This window comes from Mauremys mutica, chromosome 3, assembly GCF_020497125.1.
Source record: "Mauremys mutica isolate MM-2020 ecotype Southern chromosome 3, ASM2049712v1, whole genome shotgun sequence".
In the NCBI taxonomy this organism is placed as follows: domain Eukaryota; kingdom Metazoa; phylum Chordata; order Testudines; family Geoemydidae; genus Mauremys; species Mauremys mutica.
In genome coordinates, this window is record NC_059074.1 from 1,963,171 (window position 1) to 1,973,324 (window position 10,154).

Below are 10,154 nucleotides of genomic sequence, written 5' to 3' on the forward strand. Positions count from 1 at the left end.
AAGTCTCTGTTATTCCAGTCACATCATAGTTCCTTGACTGTGCCAGGACTTCCAGTTCTCCCTGCTTGTTTCCCATGCTTCTTGCATTTGTGTATAGGCACTTAAGATAACTCGCTGATTGTCCCGCTTTCTCGGCCTGAGACAGGAGTCCTCCGCTCTTGCACTCTCCTGCTCATGCTTCCTCCCGGTATCCTATTTCCCCACTTACCTCAGGGCTTTGGTCTCCTTCCCCCAGTGAACCTAGTTTAAAGCCCTCCTCACTAGGTTAGCCAGCCTGCTTGCGAAGATGCTCTTCCCTCTCTTTGTTAGGTGGAGCCCGTCTCTGCTTAGCACTCCTCCTTCTTGGAACACCATCCCATGGTCGAAGAATCCAAAGCCTTCTCTCTGACACCACCTGCGTAGCCATTCGTTGACTTCCACAATTTGACAATCCCTACCCAGGCCTTTTCCCTGCACAGGGAGATGACACCTGTTCAGCTTCAGCCCTGCAGTCCAGTTGGGATAGAGGGGATCCAGCTATACCCTTCCTAGCCCACCTATGAGCTGCTTGTAGGAGGAGGACCCCTCTGTATATCGCTGACCCAGAGCTCCCCGTCCTTTCAGATTCCAGCCTTCGTTCACCAGCTGAAGGGCTGTTAGCGAGAGAGGTGGTGCAGATCGAGCATCGCCTCTGCCAGGAGAAGCAGACACAAGAAACCCAGGATCCTGACCTCCCACTGAAGTTCAGATGAGGAAGTGAAGAGCCAGGAGTGGGATTGGGGTTGGGGTGTGTGTGGGGCATCCCTTCTGCCAGAGCCCCAGGGCACAGCTGGGGGGCAACCGCCACCTGAGGGTAAGGGAATGAGACCTCCATCCTCCATCTTGTTGTGCTGGTAGAGAGCCCCAGGCAGCTCCCCTCTAGTGTCCTGGTCCCACAGGGAGGAATATCCCCTGCAGTGTCAGCTGGAAGCAGGATTATCTTTCACTTCCTGTCCGAAATGCTTGTGTGGTGTTGCTGTTTGGCTGTTAAACAGCCGGCACACTCCACCCCTGAGGCGGCTGCATCTTAGGGTTGGGCGAGGGGGTCCCTGTATAAATGTCCCCCGGCCATACCTCACCCCAGAGGTGGCTTCATCTCAGAACCAGGCGAGGGGTCCTTGTATAAATAGCCCCCTGCAACCCACCCCACCCCAGAGTCAGCAGCATCTCAGGACCAGGTGAAGGGTTCCTGTATAATCAGCCCCCATGTCCCACCCCAGAGGCGGCCACCTCTCAGCACTGACTGCGGGGTTCCTGTATAAACAGCTGGAGTGTAAAATAGCTGGAAAGTTTGAAGGCATGGGAAAAATTAAAATGGGAAAAATTGAAGTATCTGCAGTAGTTACTTGCTTATCAAAATTAAACTTTATTTATTTCTTTAAGAATCAGACAAATATTATGTATAATTTAGTTAGCACATAACAAAATCCTGTTTAGTATATTTCTGAAATAAGTATAAATTATTTAGTTTTGATTAAAAAAATAATGACAAATATACCTAGTATTGGGGCTGAATCTGCTGCACACTAAAGCACTTACATGTATTTTTTTGGCAAACAAGAACAAAAATATATAATGTTGACAATAGAACACATCAATATTGTTGTAACCAAAGAGGAAGATTGTATCCTGTGGGCTCAGAAATGACCTGACATTATCATACAGAAACAGAAGAAACTTGTGTTTCTAGAGAAACATTTGATTCATTGTAAAAGCGTACTAGTTATTAGTAGACACCATTTTTGAAGGACTGAAGGGCAGCACTAAAATATTATTTTAAACATAACTCTCAAAATGCTTTCATTGTTCTTTCTGTATAAACAGCCTCTGTGCCCACCCCAGAGGCTGTACCTCAGCACTTGGCAAGGGGTCCCTGTTTGTGTAACTAGTTTGTTTCTGATCAGTGATAGGAAGGTGCTGGGGAAATGGGTGCCAGACTATAAAACTTTTCCCCGGTGACTAAGCCAACACAACGGCCGGTGGGAATCCGCTGAGTGTCTGTGAAATGCAGACAAAGTCTGTGCAAGTTTTGGTTGTGTTTCTGTGCCCGAGAACGGGGTAGGAGCCTGTCCTATTGAGGAGACAGGGGGAAGAAAATAGGGGGGCATTTATGGAGGTGTGGGTGAGGACAGGGTTTGGAGGGAGTCGCTGGGGGAGTTTTAGGGGTATGGGGCAATGGAGAACTTTGGGGGGTTGTGGCATTTTGGGATGATTTAGTTGGGTTTGGTCCTGCTTTGAGCAGGGGGTTGGACTAGATGCCCTCCTGAGGTCCCTTCCAACCCTGAGATTCTATGATTTGCAGGGAGTTTTTGGGTAGTGGGGGATGGGACTGAGAGAGGCCTAGGCCCCAGCTCTCATCCCATTTGCTTTGCCTGTTCTCAGCTGCGCGGTGGGATAATGACCCCAGGGAAACTGCAGGTGGTGGTGATCGGGAAAGGAGCAACCAGGCTATGTGCGGCTCTCCACATTGCTGCCCGCCCCGAGTCCTTTGCACCTGCCGTGGTGTTTGAGGCATCCAGCCGCATCGGGGGCACCTGGGTCTACTCTAGCATGTACCGGGACCTCAGGTAGCCAGCATGAGGGAGCGGGCACTGTGTGCTTCTGGGCCCCAGGCAGGGGCAGAGTTATTCCTAAACCCCATGCGGGGGAGAGCACAGGATACTCAGCCCCAGCCTACTGTCAAAAGGTACAAGTCCTGTGTACTTGCCAGACCCGGTGCTTATAGGGAGGGACTTCCCATGGTTTGGAGACTTAATCCCGGTAGGGGAATTGGAAAAAGGGGGAAACCCTGAAGATAGTGAGGCATCCACAGTAGACTGTCAATCCCCCAGTCTTCTCTGAAATATCCCCAGATTTGTTCTCCACTCCCAGACAGGGTAGAAAGTCAAAAAGGGAAAGGAGGGCAGCTAAGGCCTTGGGAACCCAAATACTGACTCAAAGCCAGAGGGTCACTCTCGTAGATAGGTGGACCCGAGCAGCTGAAAAGGAGGCCACGCAGGAGGGAGAAGCACCCGAGTCTGACCCACACCCTAACGCCTCTGAACCAGTAGAGGCAACAGAAACTGGCCCCCTAGATCTCAGGCAGATTAGCCCCGGGAGAGGAAATTTTGGATGGGACCAGGCAGAAGACCCAAGGTACGACAACATTAGGAAGGAAGTGACCGAAATAGTTGGGGTCCCTTCCACAGGGACCCGGACCCTACTTCATAATGAAGAAGAATCTCTTATACTGGGTTGTTCCAGTACAGGGGCAGAAGGTACAGCAGATCCTAGTACCTCAAAAACACCAGAATGCTGTATTAAGTCTTGCCCATAGTCATCTTTTTTGGGGGCATTTGGGGGTAGAAAAGACCCTGGCACAGGTCCTGCGACGATTCTTCTGGCCCGGAGTACATGAAGAAGTGCGGAGGTACTGTGTGTCCTGCCCAGAGTGTCAGCTGCACAGTCCCCGTCCCCACTTGAGGGCACCTTTGGTATCCCTTCCCATCATAGAGGACCCCTTCGAGTGAATAGTCATGGGCCTAGTGGGACCCCTGGAGAAGACAGCCCAGGGCCACCAATATATACTTGTTGTTCTGGATTATGCTACTCGCTACCCAGAAGCCGCCTCCCTGCGGAACACTGCCTCTAAAATGATAGCTAAGGAGTTGGTGGGGATCTTTGCCCGAGTGGGGCTACCAAAGGAGATATTAACAGACCAAGATACCCCCTTTATGTCAAAGCTAATGAAGGACCTCTGTACGCTGCTCCATATACATACCCTGAGAACTTCAGTCTATCATCCGCAGACCGATGGGCTGGTAGAAAGGTTTAACCGAACCCTCAAGGCAATGATAAGGAAAGTGGTACGTCGGGACGGGAAGGGTTGGGACACCCTACTACCCTACCTTATGTTTGCAATCTGGGAGGTACCTCAGGCCTCAACTGGATTTTCCCCCTTTGAGTTATTATATGGACGCCACCCCCATGGCATACTAGATATCGCAAAAGAAATCTGGGAAGAGGAACCCAATGACGGGAGAAATATAACTGACCATTTGTTGCAGATGCGAGAACGGATAGCCCGGGTCACCCTTATTGTACAGGAACATTTGGAAAAGGCGCAAGGCCCAGTGAACCCATTACAATTGCCAGGCAAAAGTCTGACAGTTCCAACCAAGGGATCGGGTGATGGTGTTGGTACCCACAGCAGAAAACAAGCTTTTGGCCCAATGGCAGGGACCCTATGAGGTGGTTGAACCCGTGGGGGAAGTAACCTACAAAGTGTGGCAGCCAGGATGCTGGAAACAAGAACAAATTTATGACATTAACCTCTTAAAGCCTTGGCACCAACAAGAGGCCTGTGTAGGGGGAGGGATAGCTCAGTGGTTTGAGTATTGGCCTGCTAAACCCAGGGTTATGAGTTCAATCCTCAAGGGGGCCACTTAGGAATCTAGGGCAAAAATCAGTACTTGGTCCTGCTAGTGAAGGCAGGGAGCTGGACTAGATGACCTTTCAAAGTCCCTTCCAGTTCTAGGAGATTGGAATATCTCCTATATATATTTATATATTTTTAATAGTGGCCCAGGAGACCCTGATCCAAGGAAATAACATGCAGGAGCAGATCAGGATATTCACTGATTTGACACCAAACCAGAAGAAGGAGGTAACTGAGATGATCAACCGATACCAGGACATGTTTTCAACCAAACCTGGTCGGACCACCGAAGCATATCACCACATTATCACAGACCCTGGGGCAAAGGTAACTTTAAGACCATATCAGGTCCCAGCAGCAAAAAGGGAGGAGATCAAGGCAGAAGTAAAAAGAATGTTGGAGCTGGGAGTCATCGAAGAGTCCCACAGTCGGTGGTCAAGCCCGATTGTGTTGGTGCCCAAACCCGATAGCACCACAAGGTTTTGTAATGACTTTCGCCGGCTGAATGAGATATCCAAATTTGATGCCTACTCCATACCCCATATCGATGAGTTAGTTGACCGCCTGGGCAATGCCCGATTTTTGACCACCCTTGATTTAACAAAGGGATACTGGCAGATTCCCCTTGCCAAAGATGCGAAAGAAAAGACGGCATTCTCTACCCCAGAAGGTCTGTTTCAATATACTGTTCTTCCTTTTGGACTGCATGGGGCACCTGCCACCTTACAGTGTCTTGTGGACAAGCTCCTACGGCCCCATACCAGTTATGCAGCGGCGTACCTGGATGATGTGATTATTCACACCCCGGGCTGGGAGACCCACTTGGAAAAGGTGGAAGTGGTTTTGGACACGCTAAGACGGGCTGGCCTCACAGCCAACCCAGCCAAGTGTGCATTAGGGCTAGCTGAGGCTAAATACCTTTGGCTACATTGTAGGAAGGGGCATGGTCAGGCCCCAACTAAACAAAACTAGAGACTATCCAAAATTGGCCTTGGCCAAATCAGAAAAAGCAAGTCTGGGCATTCCTGGGTGTGGTGGGGTACTACCGACGATTTATTCCCCATTTTGCTACCAGAGTGAGTCCCCTGACAGACCTGATAAAAGCCCGGGGTCCAGACATGGTGAAGTGAACAGATGCCACAGAGAAAGCATTCATGGATCTACGGCCAGCCCTCTGCAGTAACCCTGTGCTTATAGCCCCAGACTTCAACAAAGAATTCATTTTACAAACAGATGCATCTGAAGTAGGATTGGGAGCTGTCCTATCGCAGATGGTCGGAGATGAAGAACACCCAATCCTCTACCTCAGCAGGAAACTCCTCCCGAGAGAGCAGAAGTATGCCATGGTTGAGAGAGAGTGCCTAGCTGTGAAATGGGCCATGGAAACACTACGTTATTACCTTCTGGGACGTCGGTTTACCCTTGTGATCGACCATGCACCCCTCCAGAGGATGCAGTGAAATAAAGAGAAGAACGCAAGGGTGACCAGATGGTTCCTGTCCCTACAACCTTTCCAATTCACCATACACCACCAGGCTGGATGCCACCATGGCAATGCAGATGGCTTGTCATGGGTACACTGCCTGACATCCCAAGTTGCCCAACCCCGTGGTGTTGAGCAGAGGAGGGGGGGATATGTGACAAGGTCAGGCCAAATGGCTACAGGAGAGTGATAGAAGGCAGATATATTAGCCCCAGGTTAAGTAGGTCCCCTTTCCCTGGGTAAGGTAACAGGGAAGGTTCCAGAACAATCAGGAACTTTCGGGAAACAATTAAGGCAGACAGGCTGATTAGAACACCTGCAGCCAATCAAGAAGCTGCTAGAATCAATTAAGGCAGGCTAATCAGGGCACCTGGGTTTCAAAAGCAGCTCTCTTCAGTTTGTGGTGCACATGTGAGGAGCTGGGAGCAAGAGATGCAAGGAGCTGGGAGTGAGAGGACGTACTGCTGGAGGACTAAGGAGTACAAGCGTTATCAGACACCAGGAGGAAGGTCCTGTGGTGAGGATAAAGAAGGTGTTTGGAGGAGGCCATGGGGAAGTAGCCCAGGGAGTTGTAGCTGTCATGCAGCTGTTACAGGAGGCACTATAGACAGCTGCAATCCACAGGGCCCTGGGCTGGAACCCAGAGTAGAGGGTGGGCCTGGGTTCCCCCCAAGCCTCCCAACTCCTGATCAGACACAGGAGGAATTGACCTGGACTGTGGCTTCTACCAGAGGGGAAGGTCTCTGGGCTGTTTTCCAACCCACAGGGTGAATCTATGAGGCGAGCAAATCTGCCAATAAGCACAGGACCCACCAAGGTAGAGGAGGAACTTTGTCACAGTATACAGACTAATAGGTCCAGCTAGTGGATTTTTGTTTTGAAATCTACTTTCTTGGCTCCTTGCAGCGCCAAGCTCAGGTCAGGTGAATGCCCTCTCCCCCCTGGCTCTGGGCACTCCCTGTTGATTCAAATCCAGCCTTGCAAGAAAGGGATACTCACCTGAAATTAACCTACCTCAGCCAACTGAGGACATGCTCAATTGAGATGTAATGACATAGACTTGCTGTGCAAAAGAAAGTGGAAAGAAGAACATGGAATGGACTTTAACAACACTATTGAGCTGCTTGCAAATGAGTTTGTGACTATAGATATTTGTGACTTCCCTGGCATCACAGTTGACCACCTCTCTGTCCTGAGACTGGCTGGGATCCAGGGTTAAAATCAGATCCTGGGTGTCGGGGAGAATGGATCCACCACTCACCTGTCTCCCATTCTCCTCATACTGCTCTTCCTTATCCACAATGTCCTCCTCATTGTTGCCTGAGGTGGCTCAGGATTCAGGATCCCGGGAGGTATTCATGCTGCATTTTGGGCTACTGGTTGAGTCACTGCCAAGAATCATATGCAGCTCATTGTAAAAATGCCATGTCTGTTGGGCATAGCCAGAAAGACTGTTCACCTCCCTTGTCTTCTGGTACACTTGCCAAAGTTCTTTTATTTTCACATGGCATTACTGTGTCCCCCTGCTGCAGGCCTTCTCCTCCTTGCCCCACATGATCTTTGCATAGATGTCAGTTTCTTCTGCTGCATCGGAGCTGTGTCTGCACAGAGTCTTCTCCCCACACAGCAATAAGATCAACCACATCCTGTGTACTCCAGGCTGGAGTGCCTTTGGGGCATTTAGTCTCCATGATTAGCTGTGCTGGTGAGCTATCCATGCTGATCAAACAGGAAATGAAAATTCAAAAAGTTCACAGGGCTTTACCAGGGGCGGGGCTGCTTCTCTGTACCAGGAGACCATGCAGTAGAGTTGAAAACACTCTCCAGAGCAGTCACAGCAGATCATTGTGGACACCTTTGGGAGGTCAATTATTCAATGCAATGTCTACACTACCTCTGTGTTGGCTTGTGAATATCAAATTAAGCGATGTGCCTCTCACAGGGGTGGAGTACAGAAGTAAACATTACAGGCAACTTAGGTTGGCGGAAGTAGTGTACACACACATTATTTGGTTGTCTTATGGTGGCTTCTATCAACCTAACATTGTAGTGTAGACCAGGCCTTAGTCTCAATATTAATGGAGCATCTGAGAAGAAAATGGTGCAGCCAAGTTCCAGGACATTTGCACCTAGCAATCAATGACCCAGAGGGCTATGAACTTCCCTTCCTCTCCTTAGGGATGCTGAACAACCACCCACAGGTTGCGATCAGAGCAGTGGAAAGGTATGAGGTGGGGAATAAGAATTGGCTGCTGGAAGGTGTCAGGGCTCTCACCAGGAGTCTAAGGAAGGAGGTCAGACAAAGAGCTGGACAGAGCTTGGTTGGGCTCCAGGCTAACCAGAATGGACTATACTTTAACCTTTATTTCTCTGTGCTACCCAAATGACTTCCTATGCTGAGTTCCAGTTAACTAATAAAGCCAACTATTTTGAGAACGCTGTTTGAGTGACACTGCAAATGCTGGGTGAGATGAATTAATTCCTGAATAGTGTACAAATCTCCATCAGGAGCCTATCTCAGTTGGACTAGCTGAACAGAGCATACGGTGTGAAGCAGGAGTGCTGAAGGCCCAGAGGGCTAGTCTAAGCTGCATGGCTTATCCTGGAGGAAGGGTGAGATGCCTAGGGAGGCTAGCACACTGAAGGGGTTTCCAAGGTGGGGCCATAATATCAATCCAGTGGATTTGATACCATGTTCTGAGGTTCCATCACTTAGGCCAGCTCTTAGTGATTTCACCAGAAAGTAGGGACCCTCACTACCAGTACAGCTTCTGAGCTGTTTTTTACTGCAACACTTAACCACTTGACTTGTTTATCAGTGATTAACCTCTTCTAATCTCAGGACAGAAAAAAGGATGTTTAATAAACTCTGTCATTAAACACCAAGGAGGGAGAAGAAAATCAAACACTGTCTCTAGAACTCATCACTCAGACTCTACACCACCAGACTGCAACACTCCACCCTCTTTTCCCCTGGCATTTGGCATTCCTACTTGTGCTTGGCAAGTGAGTTTCAGTTTAGGGTGACCCCTCAAGCAGGGCATGCTAAAGTACAGCTCTGCTGCCCTTTACTCATACAATAATTATCCCTACATTCAATACTACAGTGAACGTAACCCAAATCCAGTCAAAATTGATCTCTTTAGCAAAGCAGCTCCATCTGCTGAGCACCTAGGCAGCACAGTTGTGTCTATGCAAATACTGTATGCTCCTGAACTCTTTTCCCCCTAGTTCATCACTAGATGTCGAGAGAGAGCTCATTCAGACCCTGCTTACATGCTCAAGGTCTAATGCATAGACATAAATTTTAAGGCTGAAGGGTCCACCAAATCATCTAGTCCAGTGGTTCTCAAACTTTTGTACTGGTGAACCCTTTCACATAGAAAGCCTCTCAGTGCGACCCCTTCTTATAAATCAAAAACATTTTATATATTTAACACCATTATAAATGCTGGAGGCAAAGCGGGGTTTGGGGTGGAGGCTGACAGCTTGCGACCCCCCATGTAAGAACCTTGTGACCCCCTGAGGGGTCCCAACCCCCAGTTTGAGAACCCCTGCTCGAGTCTGACCTCCTGGATATCACAGGCTACCAACACCACTCAGCACCCACATACTAAACCCAGCAACTGAAATTAAACCAAGTATTGCAGACCATAGGAGACTAGAATATTATGTGCCAGAGGGAGAGATCAGATTGGCAGTGACCTTAGTTTGTTTGTTTGTTTTGATTTGGTTTTTTTGCCTTTCTCTGCAGCATGTGGGTGGGGTCATGTGCCAGGATTATCTGGGTATATCTCACTTAATCATTTCCTTGCCATTGCAGGCCCCTCATGCATGGCACACCTCGGTCCCTCCTAGTCTATGCCTGTGGCACATTAGTCTCCTGTGAGCTGTAATACTTTGATCTCATTTTGGTTGTTGGGTTTAGTGTGAGGGTGCTGAGTGGTGAGGTCAGATTAGATGATCTAGTAGTGCCTTCTGGATTTAGACTCTATGGCTCTCTAAACTCTCGTTAAACTAAATTAAATTGGTTTATGTTTTGGAAGCTGGTGCCTAGGGCTGTTTCTGCTGCTCTCACTGGATATTCTCACTAACTTGCACAACAAGGGGTTGCCTCAGGGCCGGCGCTTCCATTTAGGTGACCTAGGCAGTCACCTAGGGCGCCAGGATTTGGGGGGGGCGGCATTTTGCCGGGAGGGCGGCAGGCGGCTCCGGTGGACCTCCCGCAGGCATGCC